Raw genomic sequence first — 24863 nt, 5'->3', positions numbered from 1 at the left:
GGGGCAGAGAGAGAGGGAGACACAGAATCGGAAACAGGCTCCAGGCTCTGAGCCATCAGCCCAGAGCCCTACGCAGGGCTCGAACTCACGGACCGCGAGATCGTGACCTGGCTGAAGTCGGACGCTTAACCGACTGCGCCACCCAGGCGCCCCAATAAATTTATTTTCAAGAAGCCCTTTCAAAACCCCAGTAACGTATTTTAATCTCAAAAATAATTTCACATGAGTATCACAAGAATCATTGAACCATCGCTGAGCATTCATTCTGCATTCCCGTAATTCCTTTAGACCAGTGCTTTGCAGACCTTAATGTACATTTACATCTCCTGGGGCTCCTGTTAGAAGTCAGTGTTCTCATTTAGTGGGTTTGGGGGGGGCACAATACTCCGCACTTCTAACAAGCTCCCCTGTAAGGCCAATGAGGCTGGCCTACACACTTTGAATAGAAAAATCGAAGGACTCTCTAAACCTAAGTCATCTTCAGAATGTGTTTATGACTTTCCCCTGTTTAATGACTCACAGCTCAGGTATGTGTCCTGTTACACTTTCAGGAAAATAAAATATAAGGTGATTATTGCGGGAAGATAATGATTATTTCCAAATAATCAAGTTTATTCCAGAATTTTTTTTTAATCTGAAAGATCTGTTTGATTAAAGTCAGTAAACTACAGCAATTATTCTGATCACGCTACAAACTCTGTTTTCCTTTAGATTTACGTTTTCAAATGTTTGGATTTCATTTCATTTTTACAATCACAGAGTTTTCATTATTCTTCTAAAATATTTATCAAAACCATTTTTCTCTAAAACATATCAACTTTATTTATATATGTAAGCAAGGAATGGCAGATCACAAAATATAATAGACATTTTGACTCATCTCAATAATTAATTAGGTCTCTACACATCACAGATGATCCATTAAGCTGTAATCCATCCTTGGCTAATAAAAAGAATTAGTCATTCTTCAGTCAGCTGATTATGTTAAGATTTTAATGTACCATTTTCCTAAATTTTCTTTAATTTTACCATTTATAACAATAGAAAACCCTGAAGATTATTAAGACCCAATCCAAGGCTCTATGGATGAATAATTTTAATCCTTTTAGAGGTTTATAGCACCAATACAGCCTAATGAAATTTCAACATTGAGAAAGAAAAGAACATTTTTCAGGTATGTTTATACAATTTAAGTGAGCCAGCGCATACTAAATACTTCCTTTTTATGCATCTGATACCATTTTATGCATCTAGTAAAAAGCACTATGTGAAATAACTGAATCAAAGCCCTACACTTAGGACTCAAATAATATGAGTCCATATGCTTAATCCTATTTTCCAAGCATTCATTACACATTACCTACTGTGCTCTAATGTCATAGGAAATATATCATTCTAAATTGAACATTTATCACTCTATTTTAAGTATGTGTTTGCATATGTATCTCTGTTTAGATTGTAGGTTTAAAGCATGGTTTTATGTCTTGAATCAAAAGTTACACATAAATGGATTGCACAAAATATTCAATAAATACTTTTGGAATTGAATATTATTATTCTAAAATATTTCAATGAGAAGGAAACGATTTATTTTTCTAAAATGTACAACATGGCATCAATGACCATTTGTACCGTTTTATGCTCATATCCTGTTTATATACAACATCACAGAACTCACATAAAACATCAGTCAAATAGGAAATCAATATATGATTTTTAAATGAAATATGTAACACAAAGTATCAGATCAGTTATCAAACATTGCTAGGAATGTTACAAATGCAGACAGAATTCCAGGAAGCTCTGATCCTTGTTATTCTTCTCAGATTAAAATTTCCCTCTAAGCAAAGCCCTTTGAAATTAATTTTATTCCCCCAGAATGTGACCTGCACGCAAACCAGTAATATACTTCTCCAGCTAAGCCACATGCTAACATTTTAACATGATAATTAGCAAAAACAGACAAAGCACACAAAAACTGGGTGCAGTGGGTCAATAAAGCATGTGGCAGGAGTAAAGAGAAGCATTGGTGAGTGAGACACATAAGTTAGTGTGGCCATTTTCTCTAAGATTCCCACTAATAAGCTAAAGAATAGCACCCAAGAGTTTTTGCTTCACTCTCAGCAGCCTTTGTAACTTCAGTAGCGACTGTGACAGTCCCAGATGTAACGTGATCCTCGATCAAGTTAGCAGTGCTAATACAGCTGTGACATTACACCTGCTGCTTCCTGGAAGTCTCATTCTACTGTAGCTAGGATTTATTTCACTGTGTGGAAATTGGTAGCAAGAATGCTCTCAAGGTAACTTAAAGATGTTAGGATAAAACCCATCTGGTACCCAATTTTCTTTGATCCAGGGCTTAAACTGCTTCTGAAAAGCAATGAATGAAGAGATGGGGAGAAAGAGCTCGAGAATTTTATTAGGAATTCCTTACCAAGGTAGGGTGTCATTCCTCATTTAATGCATTCTTGGAAGAACATCAAGGAAAAACTTCTATAGCTAGAAGGAAAAACCCCTTAAAGATCATTTCTTTTCAAAGTTACTTATGTGAAGACCTGTGCATGTATGAATAAAGAGCATGCAAATAATCACAACACACTTCAGAGTGTCCTACTATGTGAATGTGTAGTATATGCACTAAATCGGGATTTACTATACAGCAATCTGTGTTCTTGCCGGTAAACCTAAAAGTGCAAAGAGACATGACATTAATTTGTAAAATTATTCAAAGGTATAAACGTGGAAATATATTATCGGTCATAAAGATATACTTAATTTATAAATATAGTGGATTACATGTGGATTAGCACAGTCATCATTAGACAGATCTTTTTGGCATGCATTTATGAGATGGTCAGGCTTAAATAAAAGAAGCAGACACTTTTATCAGCACTAACTTTTAATTCTAATTATGCTTCAATATTTGCACAATACTAAAAAAGCCCATTTGTAGATAGCCTATCTTATCTCTATTATGGAGGCCCATTACATAAAAAAGGATTAACTCCTAAATTATGCATCTGTAGCTGAAATATAAAATTGGAATAGTGTTGCGTTAAATTTCATTTTCTTGGGGGCAGAAAGGGACTAGATTGTAATTTATTTTCTATTTTCATAATGCTTGGCTCAATGTTAAATAGTACTTTCATCATATATTTCAAACTGAACTAAAAAGACAATAAAAGGTTTATTTCTTTATTTTCTAATATTTATTCATGTTTTTAAGTCTTAAAGGTATCGATGCTTAAGTATGCACTCTAAGACATAGTGTGAGTTTTGTAGATACTTAAAATATTAAGCTATATTATAATAAGCATCCCAATGCACTAGGTGTACCAATATTTGCTTGTGGATGTATTTTTTACCCACACATTTCAATGGACTGTGTTTAGAATTTTCACTGCGTCGATGCAGTCACTGAGGCTCAGGATTGTTCTCTCAGCAACGTTCATGGAGCACTGTCTGTGTGCCATACATTCTACTGGGTGGAGGCTGTCAAATGTGAACAAAGCTGAAACGATTCTCACTAAGAATTAACAGTGTTGATGGGTGAAAAGAGCCCCGAATGCAAACATGGAAGCTCTGAGAAATCTTTTTGCAGGAAATCCTATCGTAGATGACACACAGGGAAGAGGAGACAGAGTGTCATCTTGTGAACACTTGTGCATATTTTATGCAAGCATATGCAGTGGTTAAACTGAGTTCTGGCCACATAGTGGGATGGAATTGTTTTCCATGAATTGGAATGACGGATCATGAATATGCAATGGGTCACAAACAGGGAAACGACTGTACAAAGCTCATGTACAAAAAAACGAGCATGATAAAATGGAATCATTTCATTTTGATTGTATGACCTAATTTCTTAAGATGTCTAAGCTCAAACCTAAACTTAGGTCCAGGCCTGTTATAATGCAGAGTCCAAGCCATCTAATTCTTCAGCCACAGCCTTCTCTATCTTAGCCAGGTTGGTCTTATGACTTCCATGGGCCCCTTGAGGACTTTTTCCTCGATAAAACATAACAGCAAACATATTTTACAATGGCATTCATATAAGGACACATATATTAATATTACATATTAAAGAATTGTCTTTGATATAAAAGTTTACTTTTTGGCTCTGATTTTAAAAGAAATAAAAACACCATGTTTTGGTCGCCCCCCCCCAAAGTAAGGGGGACCCTAAGCTCTGGGCCTACTGTGCCTAAGGGAGAAATTACACCTGGCCTTAGCACAAACATATGGGTTAGAGCCCCATGTCCGGCTCCGTGATGACAGTGCAGGGCCTTCTTGGGATTCTGTCTCTCCCTCTCTCTGCCCCTCCTCTGCTCATGCATGTTCTCTCTCAAAAAAAAATAAATAAACTTAAAAAAAAAATAGTATTACTGTCAGCACAGAGCCCGGCATGGGGCTTAAACCCATGAGCCACAAGATGAGCCCTGAACTGAAATCAAGAATCAGACACTTGGGGTACCTGAGTGGCTCAGTTGGTTGAGCGTCAGACTTTGGCTCAGGTCATGATCTCATGGTTCATGAGTCTGAGCCCCACATCAGCTCCTTACTGTCAGCCTTTCGGCACATAGCCTTCAGATCCTCTGTTCCCCTCGCTGCCCCTCCCCTAGTTGTGCACCCCCCCAAACAAAAAAAGAGTCAGATAGTTAATCGACTAAGTCACCCAGTATCAAGTACTTTTGAACTGAGTTTCAGAAATAAATTTTTTCTCCCTTAATTTAATCTGACAGAGATGGAAACAGTTTCAAGAGTAATGGTATATGATGTGCTCAGTCTCCAGTAGTTTGTGTCATAACCAGAAATACAACTCAGGTCATCCGATTTCCCTTGCACCGTTCTGAAATGTCTTGCATAATTTAATAATGAATAGATGTTATCATGATTAAAACTTACACTGAAATACTGTTATCGAGAAGACATCCTGGCTAGCTTCCAGTTTGCTGAGCACAGAAAAGATGAACTCACTGGAGTGGGGAGATCTGACACCACGGAAGTGTTCTGAATTACAGACCACAAAAGTATGTGGACATATATACATTCCGGATACAGAATATTTATTAAAAATGCCAGCAAAAATGTGTTTGGACATGTAATGTCCACAGATTGCTTTGGACTTAAAACGTATGATTGTCATGTTGAATTTTAAGTATAAAGTCGCTATTCAAGTCCCTTTGAGAACAAAGGTTCAGCAGCAATCCTTCTTTTTAAAGAATTATGTCTTTAGGAGGAAAGTTGGAATTGATGGCAAAATAGTTAATAAAAATAATTAACAATTTTTCTTGAAAGGTATGGCTACATTTAGTCATTTCTGTCCCCTACTCTAGCTTTACACCCTGTTCCTGGCCTCATCACTACCATTCAATTCCCTGCTATGCCTCTTGGAATTCCAACTGAAATACAGCTCTCAATCATTCACATGATAAGTTTTATGACCACCTACTTTTTTTAAATTTTTTTTAACGTTTATTTATTTTTGAGACAGAGAGAGACAGAGCATGAACGGGGGAGGGTCAGAGAGAGAGAGGGAGACACAGAATCTGAAACAGGCTCCAGGCTCTGAGCTGTCAGCACAGAGCCCGACGCGGGGCTTGAACTCACGAACCGCTAGATCATGACCTGAGCCGAAGCAGGACGCTTAACCGACTGAGCCACCCAGGCGCCCCTATGACCACCTATTTTTAAAAGTTTTGGTTTTCATGTATGTATATCTGACTTTTTTTTTTTTTTTGTAGTATAAACACCAATGGAAGAAACACATCTGTAATTATTTTTAACCATTAGAAAGTATTACAGTTTATAAGTCTGCTTTACTGAATCATTTAGTGCTTAAATTCAGGTAATACCAAAAAAAAAAAAAAGTCATATAACAAAAATCTACGCTTACTGAAGGCAATGAAATTCATAAGCTTTCAGATAATAAAGGAGATTATTCACTGGTCCCTGAAACAATTATACACTTGACCCATATTCAGTCACGATCACTATGAGAATCACAAGCATGCTTCATTTTAATAAGAATTAAGTGAGTTAAGATCAGTGCCAGAAACAAAGTAGTACATCTAAATTCTGGACCATTAAGACATAATCTATAAAATGACATCTCCTCAGTTAACTGCAAACGACTGTTTCAAGCTGAATGCTGTTCAGCATTTCCTAGCTCCCTTGGATACTAGGTATATCTTCTGTATATAACCCCTTCCTGTGTACATGACACCTTCTGATTTTCTGCATGGGATTCTTTTTACATGGTGTTACTTCCTGACTTTTTGATTACTCCTCCAAACATGCATTCTGCATCTTAGAAAAAGGCATGTTTTTATTGCTTTGTGTATTTGTGCGTGTGTTTGTATTCTTGTGTGTGAATAGTTTTTAATGGACTGAGTTAAAGAAAGGATTATCTAGCTTGCGTTTCCATTTGAGGACATTTTAACTTATTTTCCTGCCTCCCACCACCACCAACAAAGAATCGTAGATACCTGGGGGTGGGGAGGTGAGTGGGACATACAGAAAGGAAGTTGAGTGGAGATTGAGTTTTCTCACTTTTATTTTCTTGTAAGTCAGTTATGGAATGAGAATAAAGGGTCACAAAGAAGGCATATGCCTCCAGTCCTAATTTCTTAAAATGGAAGACTCCTGTATTCATTCAACATTTCTCCTGATTTCTTTTTGTAAACATTTATATTCACCTTCTTAAGCACAACACATTGATCGCTTCCATAACTTAGCTTGGATGATAGCAGTTTCATTTGATGATAAAACTCTAAAACCTAGCTGGTTTCCATTCTTAAAATAGGAGTAGGACAACTACAAGGGAAGAGATAAAACATCTGTGGTATATCCATACAAACAGAGAACACAGTGTGGTGGGAAGCACAGCACTGTGCATAAGTAGAGATATCAGTTACATCAGGTATATACACACACGCACACACATATCAGCAGTGGACTCATACATCTAATACTGAATTTATCTTAAAGTTCCACAGCATTGGGAAAAGGATGATAAAACTATATGACAAGATACACAAAAACTAAAATATCATTTAAGATCATATAGCTCGTAGTGGTCCTCTCCAATTCCATCCCCTCAAATATTGTATATGTCTGCTGTGTAGTGCAAATGTGCATTCTAAGTTTGCAACTGCAAAGTGTGATTGCAAAATCACAATTGAAAACAAATTGTGCCATTGGAAGAAATAAACCAATACAGGGAACTAAAAAAATAGCTTTGGTAGACTTTACATAGTATTTCATTTGCTAAAGTCAGTATAAATAAAGTCTATAAATGTAAAGAACAAAGTTTTAATTTTGATTTTTAGTTTGATTAGGTAGATTTATCACCATGAATAAAACTGATAATGAAAACTATAGTAAGCTTATAGTAAATTTCATTATATTTTTAGAGTTAATTATCAAATAAGTAAACTTCCAAACACTACGAAGCCTAGTATCTTCACTTGCCCTGTACCAGAATGGTAACAAAGTACAAACTGACTACATGTGATATAAAATAAATTCATCTTGAATAGTAAGATAGAGAGGTTGAATGTAAAATAATATACAATATTTACCATGAGAACACTAATTATAAAAAATATGGACTGGCTAAATTAACATCAGATAACGTAGACTTCAGAACAAGGAATATTACCAGAGAAAAAGAAACTATATAATGAAAAAGGGCCAATTCACATAGAAAATGCAACAATAATAAATGTGTAGACAGACTTCAAAATATATGAAGCAAAAAATTATAAACTGATAAACTGAAAAAATTTATAAACTGATTTATAAAAAAAAATCAGTAATTACACAATTACAACAGGGAACTTTAACATTCCTCCCAATAATATCATCAAATACTTTCTTTTCAAATACACATATAAGATGCAGTGAGAAGGCCACATTCTGGGCAGTAACATGAGTCATAGTATATTTAAGAAGACAAATTATACCATATTTCTCTAACTATAACAGATTTAAATGAGTAATGAGAGAGAAAAACCTGACTATCCATAAATATTTAAAAATTTAAAAAACTGTTAGACCTGGGTCACAGAAGAAGTACCATAATAGAGTAGAATAGATTAGATTAGATTGGATTAGATTAGATTTTTTATTTTAGTTTATTTTACTTTAAATTTTTATTTAAATTCCAGTTAGTTAACATACTGTGTAATACTAGTTTCAGCTGTACATTCTAGTGATTCAACATTCCATATAACACCCAGGGCTCATCACAAATGCACTCCTTACTCCCCATCACCCATTTCACCCATCCTCCCACCTATCTCCTCTCTAGTAACCATCAGTTTGTTCTCTATAGTTAAGAACCTGTTTCTTGGTTTGCCCCTCTTTTTTTTGTTTCCCCTTTGCTTTTTTTGTTTCTTAAATTCCATTTATGAGTGAAATCATATAGTATTTGTCTTTTTCTGACTGACTTATTTTGCTTAGCGTGATACTCTCTACTTCCATCCATATCATCATGAATGGCAAGACTTCATTCTTTTTCATAGCACTTTCTAATCCATTTATCAGCCTATGCACACTTGAGCTATTTCCGTAATTTGGGCGTTGTTGATACTGTTACTACAAACACCAGGGTACTTGTATCCTCTTGAATTAGTACTTTTGTAATCTTGGTTAACTATCTAGTGGTGCATTGCTGGGTCATAGGGTAGTACTTTTTTTAACCTTTTAAAAACCTACATACTCTTTTCCAGAGTGGCAGCACCAGTTTGCATTCCTACCAACAGTGAAAGAGGGGTCCCCTTTCTCCACACCCTTGCCAACATCTGTTGTTTGTTCTTGTGTTGATTTTAAACTTAATAAAATTTAGGGGCGCCTGGGTGGCGCAGTCGGTTAAGCGTCCGACTTCAGCCAGGTCACGATCTCGCGGTCCGTGAGTTCGAGCCCCGTGTCGGGCTCTGGGCTGATGGCTCGGAGCCTGGAGCCTGTTTCCGATTCTGTGTCTCCCTCTCTCTCTGCCCCTCCCCCGTTCATGCTCTGTCTCTCTCTGTCCCAAAAATAAATAAACGTTGAAAAAAAAATAAAAAATAAACTTAATAAAATTTAAAAGCCAGTATATTTCAAAATTTGTAGGATGCCGCTAATAAAGTGCTTAAAGGGAAATTTAAAGCATAACATATCAATTTCAGTAAGGAAAAACATGTCAAATCAATTAAGCTTTTTTAAAGAGACAACTAAAAGAAGAATTCTTCTTAAATGATGGAGACAAAAGAAACATATATGTAATAACTATATATTTAATATAGATAATGATATATTTTATTAAATATATTATGTCTTTTATAAGAAACATAATAAAATGAAAAGAAAATTCATAAACTTGGGGAAAATAATTGCAAACACATATGTGATAAAACGTTTTCCATAATGCATTAAAAAATACCAAAGTCAATAATTAACTCACTTAAAAATGGGCACAGGCTCCACAATTACAACGGCATACATATGCCAAATAATCACATAAAGAGATGTTCAACATCAGTCACCATTAATAAAAATGTGAAAACTAAAACCACAATGCTGACCACTACACTACATTAAATAGCTAAAATAAAGTGTCAAAAGACATTAACAGGTGCTGGCAAGGATACAAAGTAAATCAAACTTCTATACTTTGCAGATGGTAATGCTGCATATTATAGCCACGTTATTTATTTTTTAATATGAAATTTATTGTCTAATTGGTTTCCATACAACACCCAGTGCTCATCCCAGCAGGTGCCCTCCTCAAAGCCCGTCACCCACCCTCCCGTCCCTCCCACCCCCCATCAACCCTCAGTTTGTTCTCAGTTTTTAACAGTCTCTTATGCTTTGGCTCCCCCCCCCATCTCTAACTTTTTTTTTTTCCTCCTTCCCCTCCCCCATGGTCTTCTGTTAAGTTTCTCAGGATCCACATAAGAGTGAAAACATATGGTATCTTTCTTTCTCTGTAAGACTTATTTCACTTAGCATAACACTCTCCAGTTCCATCCACGTTGCTACAAAAGGCAGTATTTCATTCTTTCTCATTGCCACGTAGTATTCCATTGTGTATATAAACCACAATTTCTTTTTTTTTTTTTTTTTTTTTTTAAATTTTTTTTTTTTTCAACGTTTATTTATTTTTGGGACAGAGAGAGACAGAGCATGAACGGGGGAGGGGCAGAGAGAGAGGGAGACACAGAATCGGAAACAGGCTCCAGGCTCCGAGCCATCAGCCCAGAGCCTGATGCGGGGCTCGAACTCACTGACCGCGAGATCGTGACCTGGCTGAAGTCGGACGCTTAACCGACTGCGCCACCCAGGCGCCCCCACAATTTCTTTATCCATACATCAGTTGATGGACATTTAGGCTCTTTCCATAATTTGACTATTGTTGAAAGTGCTGCTATAAATATTGGGGTACAAGAGCCCCTATGCATCAGCACTCCTGTATCCCTTGGGTAAATTCCTAGCAGCTATTACTGGGTCATAGGATAGATGTATTTTTAATTTTTTGAGGAACCTCCACACTGTTTTCCAGAGAGGCTGCACCAGTTTGCATTCCCACCAACAGTGCAAGAGGGTTCCTGTTACTCCACATCCTCACCAGCTCTATAGTCTACTGATTTGTTCATTTTAGCCACTCTGACTGGCATGAGGTCGTATCTGAGTATGGTTTTGATTTGTATTTCCCTGATGAGGAGTGACGTTGAGCATCTTTTCATGTGCCTGTGGCCATCTGGATGTCTTCTTTAGAGAAGTTTCTATTCATGTTTTCTGACCATTTCTTCACTGGATTATTTGTTTTTCGGGTGTGGAGTTTGGTGAGTTCTTTATAGATTTTGGATATTAGCCCTTGGTCCAATATGTCATTTGCAAATATCTTTTCCCATTCCTTTTAGTTTTGTTGATTGTTTCCTTTGCAGTGCAGAAGCTTTTTATCTTGATGAGGTCCAAATAGTTCATTTTTGCTTTAATTTCCTTTGCCCTTGGAGATGTGTTGAGTAAGAAGTTGCTGTGGCTGAGGGTAGAGATTTTTATCCTGCTTTCCTCTCTAGGTTTTTGATGGCTTCCTGTCTCACATTCAGGTCCTTCATCCATTTTGAGTTTATCTCTGTGAATGGTGTAAGAAAGTGGTCTAGTTTCATTCTTCTGCATGTCGCTGTCCAGTTCTCCCAGGACCATTTGTTAAAGAGACTGTCTTTTTTCCATTGTCTATTCTTTCCTGCTTTGTCAAAGATGAGTTGGCCATACTTTTGTGGGTCCAATTCTGGAGTCTCTATTCTATTCCATTGGTCTATGTGTCTGTTTTTGTGTCAATACCATGCTGTCTTGATGATTACAGCTTTGTAGTAGAGGCTAAAGTCTGGGACTGTGATGCCTCCTGCTTTGGTCTTCTTCTTCAAAATTACTTTGGCTATCCGGGGCCTTTTGTGGTTCCATATGAATTTTAGGATTGCTTGTTCTACTTTCGAGAAGAATGCTGGTGCAATTTTGATTGGGATTGCATTGAATGTGTAGATAGCTTTGGGTAGTATTGACATTTTCACAATATTTATTCTTCCAATCCATGAGCACGGAATGTTTTTCCATTTCTTTGTATCTTCTTCAATTTCCTTCATAAGCTTTCTATAGTTTTCAGCATACTGATTTCTTACATCTTTGGTTAGGTTTATTCCTAAGAATTTTATGATTCTTGGTGTAATTGTGAATGGGATCAGTTTCTTTATTTGTCTTTCTGTTGCTTTATTATTAGTGTCTAAGAATGCAACTGATTTCTGTACATTAATCTTGTATCCTGTGACTTTGCTGAATTTATGTATCAGTTCTAGTAGAGTTTTCGTGGAGTCTACAGGTTTTCCATGTATAATATCATGTCATCTGCAAAAAGTGAAAGCTTAACTTCATCTTTGCCAATTTTGATGCCTTTGATTTCCTTTTGTTGTCTGATTGCTGATGCTAGCACTTGCAAAACTATGTTGAACAACAGCAGTGAGAGTGGACATCACTGTCGGGTTCCTGATCTCAGGGGGAAAGCTCTCAGTTTTTCCCCATTGAGGATGATATTAGCTGTGGGCTTTTCATAAATGGCTTTTATAATGTTTAAGTATGTTCATTCTATCCCGAATTTCTCGAGGGTTTTTATTAAGAAAGGATGCTGAATTTTGTCAAATGTTTTTTTCTGCATTGATTGACAAAATCATATGGTTCTTATCTTCTATTTTTTTAATATGATGTATCACATTGATTGACTTGCAAATGTTGAACCAGCCCTGCATCCCAGGAATGAATCCCACTTGATCATGGTGAATAATTCTTTTTATATGCTGTTGAATTCGATTTGCTAGTATCTTATTGAGAATTTTTGCTTCCATATTCATCAGGGACATTGGCCTATAGTTCTCTTTTTTTGCTGGGTCTCTGTCTGGTTTAGGAATCAAAGTAATGCTGGCTTCATAGAATGAGTCTGGAAGTTTTCCTTCCCTTTTTATTTTTTGGAACATCTTGAGAAGGATAGGTATTATCTCTGCTTTAAATGTCTGGTAGAATTCCCCAGGGAAGCCATCTGGTCTTGGACTCTTATTTGTTGCGAGATTTTTGATAACTGATTTAATTTCTTTGCTGGTTATGGGGTCTGTTCAAGTTTTCTGTTTCTTCCTGTTTGAGTTTTGGAAGTGTGTGGGTGCCTCGGAATTTGTCCATTTCTTCCAGGTTGTCCAGTTTGTTGGCATATAGTTTTTCATAGTATTCCCTGATAATTGCTTGTACTTCTGAGGAATTGGTTGCAATAATTCCTTTTTCATTCATGATTTTACCTATTTGGGTCATCTCCCCTTTCTTTTTGAGAAGCCTGGCTAGACTTTTATCAATTCTGTTTTTCAAAATACCAACTTTTGGTTTCATTGATCTGCTCTACAATTTTTTTAGATTCTATATTGTTTATTTCTGCTCTGATCTTTATGATTTCTCTTCTTCTGCTGGGTTTGGGGTGTCTTTGCTGTTCTGCTTCTATTTCCTTTAGGTGTGCTGTTAGATTTTGTATTTGGGATTTTGCTTATTTCTTGAGATATGCCTGGATTGCAATGTATTTTCCTCTCAGGGCTGCCTTTGCTACATCCCAAAGCGTTTGGATTGTTGTCTTTTCACTTTCATTTGTTTCCATATATTTTTAAAATCTCTTCTCTAATTGCCTGGTTGACCCATTCATTCTTTAGTAGGGTGTTCTTTAACCTCCATGCTTTTGGAGGTTTTCCAGACTTTTTCCTGTGGTTGATTTCAAGTTTCATAGCATTGTGGTCTGAAAGTGTCCATGGTATAATCTCAATTCTTGTATACTTATGAAGGGCAGTTTTGTGACCCAGTAAGTGATCTATCTTGAAGAATGTTCCATGTGCACTCGAGAAGAAGGTATATTCTGTTGCTTTGGGATGCAGAGTTCTAAATATATCTGTCAAGTCCATCTGAACCAATGTATCATTCAGGGCCCTTGTTTCTTTCTTGATCCTGTGTCTAGATGATCTACCCATTGTTGTAAGTGGGGTATTAAAATCCCCCGCAATTACCACATTCTTGTCAATAAGGTTGCTTATGTTTGTGAGTAATTGTTTTATATATTTGGGGGCTCCCATATTCAGTGCATAGACATTTATAACTGTTAGCTCTTCCTGATGGATAGACACTGTAATTATTTTATAATGCCCTTCTTCATCTCTTGTTTCAGCCTTTAATTTAAAGTCTAGTTTGTCTGATATAAGTATGGCTACTCCAGCTTTCTTTTGACTTCCAGAGGCATGATAGATAGTTCTCCATCCCATCACTTTCAATCTGAAGGTGTCCTCAGGTCTAAAATGAGTCTCTTGTACACAGCAAATAGATGGGTCTTGTTTCTTTATCCATTCTGATACTCTATGTCTTTTGGTTGGAGCATTTAGTCCATTTACATTCAGTGTTATTATTGAAAGATATGGGTTTAGAGTCACTGTGATGTCTGCAGGTTTCATACTTGTAGTGATGTCTCTGGTGCTTTGTGGTCCTTGCAACATTTCACTCACAGAATCCCCATTAGGACTTCTTGTAGGGCTGGTTTAGTGGTGATGAATTCCTTCAGTTTTTGTTTGTTTGGGAAGACCTTTATCTCTCCTTCTCTTCTGAATGACAGACTTGCTGGATAAAAGATTCTCAGCTGCATATTTTTTCTGTTCATCACATTGAAGATTTCCTGCCATTCCTTTCTGGCCTGCCAAGTTTCAGTAGATAGGTCTGCCATTAGTCTTATACGTCTCCCTTTATAAGTTTGAGCCTGCTTATGCCTAGCTGCTTTCAGAATTTTCTCTTTATCCTTGTATTTTGCCAATTTCAGTATGATATGTCATGCAGAAAATCTATTGAAGTTACTTCTGAAAGGAGTTCTCTGTGCCTCTTGGATTTCAATGCCTTTTTCCTTCCCCAGATCAGGGCAGTTCTCAGGTATGATTTCTTCAAGTACAACTTCAGCCCCTTTCTCTCTGTATTCTTCTTCTGGAATTCCTATGATACGGATATTGTTCCATTTGATTGCATCACTTAGTTCTCTAATTCTCCCTCATACTCCCAGATTTTTTTATCTCTCTTTTTCTCAGCTTCCTCATTTTCCATAATTTCATCTTCTAATTCACCTATTCTCTCCTCTGACTCTTCAATACGTGCTATGGCCGCCTCCATTTTATGGTGCACTTCATTTCTAGCATTTTTAGCTCCTATTTCTTAGTCCCTTGATCTCTGTAGCAATAGATTCTCTGCTGTTCTCTATGCTTTTTTCAAGCCCAACAATTACTTTTATGACTATTATTCTAAATTCTTATTCCGTGATATTGCTTAAATCGTTTTTGATCAATTCGTTAGTTTTCGCTACCTCCTGGAATTTATTTTGAGGAGAATTCTTCCGTTTCATCATTTTGGGTAGTCCCTGGGGTGGCTCCCAACTGCAGGGCACTTCCCCCGTACTGTCCAGAGTAACTTGTGTTGGTGGGCGGGGCCGCAGTCAGACCCTATGTCTGCCCTCATCCCACTGCTGGGGCCATAGTCAGACTGGTGTTTACCTTATCTTCCCCTCTCCCAGAGGCAGGACTCACTGTGAAGTGGTGTAGCCCGTGTCTGGGCTATTTGCATACTGCCAGGCTTGTGGTGCTGCTTCGATGGGATCTGGCCAAGGGCGAATTAGCCAGGGTGGATCCACAAGATGCACAGGGGCGGGAGGGGCAGGCTTTGCTTGCTTTGCCATCAGTGTTCCCCTGCTGAAGGGGCCCTGCAGCACTGGGAGGGAGGCAGACCGGTTGGAAGGATGGATCCACAGAAGCACAGTGTTGGATGTTTGCAGCAAGTTCGGTGATGGGAGCTGGTTCCCTCTGGGATTTCGGCTGGGGGATGGGGAGGGAGATGGTGCTTCCCAGCACCTTTGTTCCCCACCGAGCTGAGCTCTGTCGTCCGGGGCTCAATACCTCTCCCTCCCGGTGTCCTCTCACCCTCCCGCTCTCCGAGAGCAGAGCTGTTGACTTATAACATTCCAGATGTTGAGTCCCGCTGGCTGTCAGAACTCACATAGTCCTGCCCCTCCGTTTTTGCAAGCCAGACTCGGGGCCTCTGCCTTGCCCGGCAGGCTGCCCCTCCACTGCCCTGGCTGCCTCCCGCCAGTCTAGGTAGCGCATACAGCCTCTCCACCCTTCCTACCCTCTTCCGTGGGCCTCTTGTCTATACTTGGCTCCAGAGAGTCCGTTCTGCTAGTCTTCTGGCAGTTTTCTGGGTGATTTAGGCAGATGTGGGTGGAATCTAAGCGATCAGCAGGACGAGGTGAGCCCAGCGTCCTCCTACGCCGCCACCTTCCAGTCTCTCCCCCAATGCCACCTTTAAAGAGAGACTTCACTGGAGAGTTCAGACACCCCAAGCAGTGCCAGGGACAAGATTACAGCTGTGGGGTGTGATGAGCCCACATACAAATTCTACACTAACACTCTTTCTTGCGGGCTCCTTACCATTGTGGAAAGATTCATTCATTCAATAATTCACTTACTGAACCCTGTGCTGGGGGCTGGGACTGCCTATAGCCACTTTAGAGAAAAAACGAGGTTTCTTAAAATGTTACACATGCACTCATCATTTGATCTAACATTCTCATTCTAGGTATTTGTTCAGGAGAAATAAACATACTTGTTCACACGAAACTACAGTATATGTAAATGATTAAAAAATGATTAGTCATTATTCTTTATCATCAAAATCTGGAAACAGCTTGAATGTCCTCAAATGCGTGATGGACAAAGACGTTTTGGTGCAACCATACACTGACATGCTCCTTGTCATTAGGAAAGTAGGAACTATTGGTATAGCAACACGGATTAATTTCCAATGCATTATGCTGAGTGGACCTAAAATCATATATAGTGCATAACCATGTATATGACATTTTTGTCATATTTTCAATTTTTCATTCTTGAAAAAAGAGAAGTATCGAGACTCAAAACACAAAAGATTAGTGGTTGCAGGGACTTAATCACCACAAAGTGACATGAGGGAACATTTTGGGGAGATGGAAATGTTCTCTATCTTTTCTGCGGTGGTACTTACACGACTGTATACATTTGTCAAAATTCATAGAATTTTACACTAAAAAGGATCAGTTTACTATATGTAAATTAGACCTTCGTACAGATGGCTAATAGGTAATGAAAAGATGTTCAACATCACTAATCATCAGGGAAATGTAAATCAAAACCACAATGAGATTTCACCTCACACCTGTCAGGATGGTTATTAAATAGGATAAATTTCATTTTTCAAAAAGGATATTTAGCTTCATTGTACTTACCTTTATCATATATTAAACATTTTAATAATTTTAAAAGCATTAAGAATGTATACTTTTATAAATTATCCAGAAAACTAACTACAACATACTATTTATAAATCTAAAGATGGAGTATTCCAGGAAAGGTTTATCATTTTGAAATTTTATTCAGATCAGTGGCTCCTTTATTCTCCTGAGACATTGGTGGTCCAAAGAAAAAGAGGCATGGGGCGCCTGGGTGGCGCAGTCGGTTAAGCGTCCGACTTCAGCCAGGTCACGATCTCGCAGTCCGTGAGTTCGAGCCCCGCGTCGGGCTCTGGGCTGATGGCTCAGAGCCTGGAGCCTGTTTCCGATTCTGTGTCTCCCTCTCTCTCTGCCCCTCCCCCGTTCATGCTCTGTCTCTCTCTGTCCCAAAAATAAATAAACGTTGAAAAAAAAAAAAAAAAAAAAAAAAAAGAAAAAGAGGCACTAAATTATATGCCCCATCTTTCTTCCTGTTATTCTTTAATTCTAGCTGGTTATCAGTTGTTAAAACAGACTAAACCTAACACCTAAGGGGTGCCTGAGTGGCTCAGTCAGTTAAGCATCCGACTTCAGCTCATGTCATGACCTTCGGCTCAGGTCATGATCTCACGGTTCGTGAGTTTGAGTTCCACATCCGGCTCTCTGCTGACAGCTTGGAGCCTATACCTTGCTTTGTGTTCTGAGTCTCCTGCTCTCTCTGTCCCTCACCCATTTACGCTCTGTTTCTCTCTCTCAAAAATAAATAAACATCAAACCTAACACATAAGAGTGTGCCATGTATATTTTTTAAATCTACATAATCTCACCAAGACTTTATAACCCTAGCTTGGCCTTATACTCACAGTTTCAGAAAACAGGGAGCCAGTGCAATAGTGCATAAAATATTAGGGCTCTGAAAGCCTATGCCTGCTTAGAGGGGTGTGTAATTTAATAAAGTGTTTATTGATGTCAGCGCACTGGCACATCACACTTGTGTCTATGATGGAGCCTACAGCACAGAGACTCCCACTGCTAATTAGATGACGGAAGGAAGATTACATTTTCCCTTGGAGACAGATGCAAAGGTGCGAAGTTATACTCAGAGGGATTTAGATTTACAAGTATTTGATGGAACAGGACAAAAATAGGGAAGGGCACATTTTAGGGAAAGGCAACTAGGGAAACAAACTCGACAGAGTTGCATTATAAATAAGAACGGAAGTTATGAAAGATACCACCAGACTTCTACCGTTCCCACATTATTCACATGCAAATTTCTAACATAAATTACAAATGAGGAATAATATTTTTATGACTCACATGCTAAGCTTTCTAAAACTTTCTTGTGAATCCCAGAGAAGTTCAAGAGCTATGAGTTAGAATTCCATATATTGTATTTTACATCTTGCTCTCTAGGGGTGCCTATTAGTTATACCTTTCCAAATGATATCCAAAAAAATAAAATTAGTGATTTCTTGAAAGGAATTGAATTATGAATCATTCACAGAGCTAGGAAGAATTTTTCACCTGAGATCATACAAATGGAAGTTTTGTTAATATTGAAGCAAAAGCAAATACTCTATGATGATTTTCATAACAGTGTTTTATTAATACTTTAAACAGTATATCTCAGCCTGACCTAAATATTAAGATTATCTTGTGATAAAAAATTATCAACTCAATATTGTAAAGGTGATTTTATATTTAAAACAAGCCTTCTTTTGGTTTATTTTGTTTTTATTTGATAACATCAACCTGGCTATTTTAGCTCCCTGACAATGTTTGGATTCCTCAGTTTGCTACTGAAATATCCTTGACAAGAAATGTTAGTATTAGGAGGAAGTACACTAAACAGTGTATGTGACACAATATTTTGTATTTTTTAATAACATAGACATATTCTTACAAATAAACAGATTGCAAATCATCCCATTTTAAACCAGTGGTAATGAGAAAAGATCCAGAATAGTAATGGATTCTGTTAGCATAATGAGCCATCTTTCTTGACTTTTCTTACTACCTGTAAATACAATATGTTGTTCTTTAATGGCTTCATTTACTTACGATCTGAATATTTTAGCAAAAGACTTCAAAATAGAATGTATTAGTGTACATCACATGGTCTCAGTATTTGTGAAAAATATTTAAAATCTTTGTTATCCCATCACTTGATCAATTCATTCAATGAACAGCTATTTAACACTTAGTATAAACCAGATACTATAAAATACAATCAGGATTTAAAGTACAACACTCTTTTAAACAAGCCTAATGTTCAAAAGGAAAAAAGAGATATTAACAATATAAACTGAATATGCAGCTTTTTTAAAGTTATTGAGGTTTGTGCATTCAAAGAATTCCTCATGACACATGTTGCTAAATGCTACCCCCAATTACTTTAACACCGTTCTTTGTGCTGGAAGTTTTGGGTGTTAGGCTCCAAGGGTTTGGATAGAATAAAGTTGTGTTATTTAGCACTGAGTTTCCAACTGTATTTTCTTTAGTATATCTGTAGAATAAATGCCTTGAAAGTCAGTAATTGTTGAACTTGTAAAGCTTTACCTCAGAATGGAGAGAACTAAGGATAAAATGCAGAATTCTCACTCCACTGGAAAGGAGGAAATCACTTCGAATTCTGAAGAAGCACTCTCAGGAAAACAAACAGAATGGCAAGTGGTCAAAGACATTAGGCTCCTGACTCCTGATAATTTCTTCCTCTTCTAGGCCTCTAGTCTACACCCTTAAGGTGTGGCTGAGGACTGGGGAGGAAGAGTTAGAGGCACAGACTGGGTGGTAGATAGAAATGGCTGATGAATGTGCCTAGGTGGGTGAGTGGGAAGGCAGCCTGACAGAACCCTATACAATTGAGCATGTTCTGAGGAAGTAATTCGTGAACCAGAACAAACATTAAAAGGGAGATTAAGAAAAGACAAGGGAGTGAGACCACAGATTTCAGCCACAAGATTAGGATAGGATCCTACCAATCATAAGCCAACCATACTACATCAGAGGCCAGCACAACTCTACCAAAATGATCTACCAAAATGATCATCCTTCAAATAATTACTGTGTAGTTTCTAAGGACTAGGTATTTTGCAACAGAGACCAACAGGTATCCCAGATCAGGCACTGCCACCACAAGACTATGAGAGCAACCCTACAATGTTCTGCTTTCTGATCTCCCCTACTAGATTCTTCCCCATACACACATTTCTCAGCCTGGCTTCAGTCATCCTCACCACTGCTGACCATCTCCTAATTCCCCTGGTCATCTGGCTTTGCCTCCATGATCAGGCACCCATCAGAATTACTAATCACACCACTAGCTGTCAGATATCTGTTCATCTCTTCCCCTACCAGTCCAGAATTCAGGCCATAACATCTGGTAGGTGCTATAATGGAAGACAGTGGTGTGGAGCAGAAGAGCAGGGAAGTGAACCCATTAAAAGTTCTCAGCATCAGGGTGCCTGGGTGACTCATACAGAGCCCACTTTGGATCCTCTGTCCCCTTCTCTCTCTGCTCCTCCCCTGCTTGCTCTCTCTCTCAAACATAAACACTAAAAAAATTCATTAGCATGTTTTAAGGGGGTCTTGGAATCAGAAATATTCCATATTGATACACATACACTGGACATTTTTAGCTAGCTGATCTTTCTTTGTAGGATCTAATTTTATCTGGAGATAGTTCTGGAAAATCAAATTTCATATATGACCAATTATTACATTTCAACCACTGAGCAAGGTACTTTCACAAATGCTGTTAATTCTTAAAAAGCTGTGAATTAGATTTCTAATTATATAAATGGGAAAAATAAGGCAAAAATACTTAAGATGCCTGTGTAGGGCTATAGAAAATAACATCACCTTAAATAACTTCTTAAATAGAAATTGAATTCTTTAATCTTAATTTCAATATACAAGCCATTTTAAAAATAGCCCATTTAAAAATTGCACTGACTAGGGTCATCTGTATTTTTACTTCCGCTATTCTAATTGCAGTTGATTAAATTTAGAGGTAGATATTTAAATATTAATATTTTTTTAATATTATAAATATGAATGTTTGGCCTCTATTTCAAAAAAAACTTATGAATAAAACATTACATTTTCTCTGAATGGCAATGTTAAATAGCTCTACCAACTGGAATTATGATCCCTGAATATAGACATTATATATTGATTTAATTTATTTCTGGTAAAATCTTCATACTAGCATCAATAAATACTTCCTGGCAATTTTCTCATCCTTAATTTTATTTTCTTCAATCCAAATACTCAAGAAGATTGTAAGAGACTGGGCTTCTGCGCATTTAGGGTGGGGAAGAAAGGTGGGAAATGATAAAGAGGTGTAGAAATGTAAACGGATAAGTGTACTGAAGAAAATAGGGATGCTGTCTCTTTTACTGATTTCCTGAGACTCTAGCAATTGTCCCCTTTGCCCTCACTGAAGGATCAACAACCAACATTTATTAAGAGAAAATTTAAAAAGAACAAAAAGCCTCTGAAGGGCCAGCATTGGCTGAGTGACTATTATGGGCCAGACATATTTCTATATAGTTTAAATACTGTTTCTCATTTCAGATTATTTACTGTTCTGGGAACAGACTAACTACTTTGTTTTTAATCCCTAGGACCTAACGTGGATCCTTGTATATATAGTCACTCAATAAATTATTGAAAAGTAAGCTATTATTTTTCCTTGACAGGATACCTACAACTAGATCATATAAAGTATTAATCGCACTTAATTGATAAATCACACAAGTCTGAAGAATAACATGTCTCAGGCAACATAGCTAGTAAGTGACTAAGATTTTAGAAGAGTCTCTTTTCTCTTTATTATCTGATTTTCTAACAATAGACTGTTCATACCTTGTAAAACAACAATAAACATAGTTATGGAAGAAAGTATAAAACAGAATCACTAGAAACATTTAAAAATTCCTGTCTCCTATTTCTCAGCATAGATTTTCATTAATTGTGGTAAGCAAACGTCTAAGATGGTCCCCAGTGATTCCTTCCTCCTGGCATTCACAATCGTGTGTAATCCCTTTCTCTTGAATGTCAAGCTGGCCTAGACACTTGCTTCTAACCAAGAAGATACAGGAAAGGTGAAGAGATATTAATTCCAAAGACTGTGGCTTACATCTTGCTAGCAGACTCTCTCCATTGCCTTCTCTATTTACATGTTCACAAGAAAGCTGCCATGTTGGAGAGGATGATGTGACGAGGAACTCAGCCTGGCCCATGGCCAAGAGCCATCAAAGGACTGAGGCCCTCTGTCCCACAACCTGTGAGGAACTGAATTCTGCCAACAACCATCTATTCAGTCCCTTTCGTGGCATCTTTGTAGCCTGTGAGGGATCCTAAAGCAGTGGATCCAGCTAAGTCATGCCTGGAGTCATGACCCACCACCACTGTAATATAATAAAAGCATTTTGTTTTAAGCAGCCAAATTTTCTGACAATTTGTTTCATGCTAATATATAACTAATATTATATTCAAACAAATCAATTTTTAAAAAGGATCACATTTTCTAGAAAAAAGTATCAGGTGCTTATGATTGCATGTAGTAAAGGGACAGAGTGACCAAAGGCCCACTGGAAGTAAGAATAGTTTCCTGAACTACAATAAATGCCATATTTTATATGGTTCCAATTGCAGTTAAGTACCACAAAAAGAAAATCTTTCGAAAGGCATAATTTGTTTTCTATATGCCCCATTTCCTCTGACCTTAACTCATCAATTCAAGATGAATTTTTTTTTCACATTGTACCACCTTTGAATGTAGAAAACATCTTTCAGTTAATGACACAGTTCAATTAAGAGAAGTTTAGGGGTGCCTGGATGGCATGTTGGTTTAGTGTCCTAAGGTTCAGGTCATGATCTCACTGCTTGTGACTTTGAGCCCCGCATCAGGCCCTGGGCCAACAGCTCAGAGCCTGGAGCCCACTTTGGATTCTGTGTCTCCCCCTCTCTCTGCCTTTCCCTTGCCCATACTCTCTCTCTCTCTCAAAAATAAACATTTAAAAAATTCATAAAAAATTTTAAAAAGAGATTTATTCTCTTATTGACATAAAATGACAGTGCTTATGCAACTGATAAACCACAATAATTATAAATGTGTTAATGGTATACATTTTAAATACTTTTTTGTTATTGTTCTGCAATATTGGAACAAAAATCAAGGTTCACAAATACAATGGTTTTTAAAAATTCAGAAGTCATTGAAGAAAATATACGGCCCTCAAACTTGTACACGTTTCTTACGGTAGTTTAAGAAGTTATTTTTTTTTTCATTTGTTTAAATTTATTGGTGTGATTCCTTTTAATCAATATAGCGAAATCGGTAGGACACTAATTGAACTTTGGAAATGTAGGGTAGTTTCTTAGTCATCAAAAATGTATATGGTTATGACAACTTCTGATGGAACATTACATTATATTTTTGAGTCTTTCTAAAAGGGTGATTGAATCAGGATCGCGCAGTACCTTATTTGTAGACATGAGAAGACACCCCTTAGAGATGTAGGTCACATCTACCATTCTTGAGACAGGCTGCAAGAACTGACTGGATACCATTGTCATCATCTAAGATAATCCTAGAGCACTTCCGTACAGAAAAAAATGTAAAGAGTATAATGTAATTTTTCCATTATGTTCATTCTATCTAAACTGGAGGTATTTGGTTCTTAAAATTGCAAATGAATAATTGAGGTGCCCATCAGCTCTATAGAATGTGTGGAAAGAGGCGTATAGCATTGAACTGTTCATTATTTCATATTTTGACTATAGCTGTGGTGAGTAAAATCACCTTAAAAATAAAAACTCAGGAAAAACAATGCATTTGTATTCTCTGCTGTAAATATATCTATGAGCAAATGTAAATAACTAGGTGGTTGATAAGACTCATTTTTACAGCAGTATGATTCACTTTTATAGCCTTCCTAGCAAAAAAAGAGATTAAATCATCTTTATTTTCTATGTATCCTCTTACTTTCCTATATAGTAGTTTTCAAAATTTTGTTCATTGTTTTCATTGTACTCTCTGCTGTATTCTTTGGCTTGCAAGCATCCTCTTCACTGAAAAATAAAATGAAATACAGCTTTCGTTTAGCATAAAAATGAAAGGAAGTCCTTGGAAGTATTTGAGGCAGCTTGTGAAGACATTCTCAGTAAGTAGGAATCGGGACAGGGTTGCAACACAGTACATTCTGGCGATTGTTTCAGGCTTTACATACACTAATTTGGGGGCACATAATTTATTGGTAATTAAAGAACCAGTCCCTTACCAAGACACCATACATAATACATACGAAAGGTTCAGGCTATTTTTTGAATAGAAAGAATTTACAGAAAGGCCTTTTTGAACTGGGAGTCTATTGCTCTCACATCCCCACTGAAAACACCTTGACTCAACTACTCATTAAGTAGATGTTTGTTGAGTGAATCATTTGCTTATGAATAGAAAAATTACAAATGTAACTTGAAACCTGAGGAATTATTCATTTGTAGGGATACCTAAACACCAAAACTAACAGATGGTCTCTTGGACATGAAACTATGCATTCCAGGAGTATGGCTGAAGTCAGATCACACAGCTAAGGAACATATTCTTATAATTGTGATAGGGTATTTTCTGGTTCCATTGTGTGGTTGATATTAGTAAGTGGCTATAATACAGACACGGTGGATCTGACAGTATTAACAAAATAATTAGTCACTACTCATAGAACAAACTGTGAGTTCTAAGGCGAGGCCATATCACAGCAATGGAAATTTACAAAGTAGGAAAATGTAAACAAGTATAGATACAAGGCATGTTCAAATAATGCGATCTGGCATAATACAATGTGCAATACATTCACTTTCTAAAACCTTAGAGAAATAGAAAAATATATTTTACTTCCAAGAAATTAATTCTAGCTTGCACCCTTTCAATGGTAGTCACACTTCCTCCCGATTATATGGTATAGAATTTAGACAACTTAACTTTGGAACAGAAAAAATAAGGATCATGAAACTATAGTGTCTGATC

The 24863-nt window shown here is 37.2% G+C and overlaps 1 protein-coding gene across 3 annotated transcripts in view; it reads right to left on the bottom strand.

The window, feature by feature from the left end:
• Positions 1-24863, bottom strand: part of LOC123578451 (cadherin-10) — a 210674-nt gene that overhangs the window by 144368 nt on the left and 41443 nt on the right. The window contains exon 1 of one of the 3 annotated variants that reach the window (XM_045441334.1): positions 2615-2670. The exons of the other annotated variants lie outside the window; for them this stretch is intronic. The gene's annotated coding sequence lies outside the window, so the exon portion shown is untranslated. Of the gene's footprint in view, positions 1-2614; positions 2671-24863 lie in introns of those variants that run through there. 3 annotated transcript variants of the gene reach the window in all.

The sequence above is a fragment of the Leopardus geoffroyi genome, chromosome A1 (assembly GCF_018350155.1).
Source record: "Leopardus geoffroyi isolate Oge1 chromosome A1, O.geoffroyi_Oge1_pat1.0, whole genome shotgun sequence".
Taxonomy (NCBI): Eukaryota; Metazoa; Chordata; class Mammalia; order Carnivora; family Felidae; genus Leopardus; species Leopardus geoffroyi.
The sequence above is the reverse complement of the archived record's forward strand: the minus strand, read 5'-3'. Positions and strand labels throughout refer to the sequence as shown.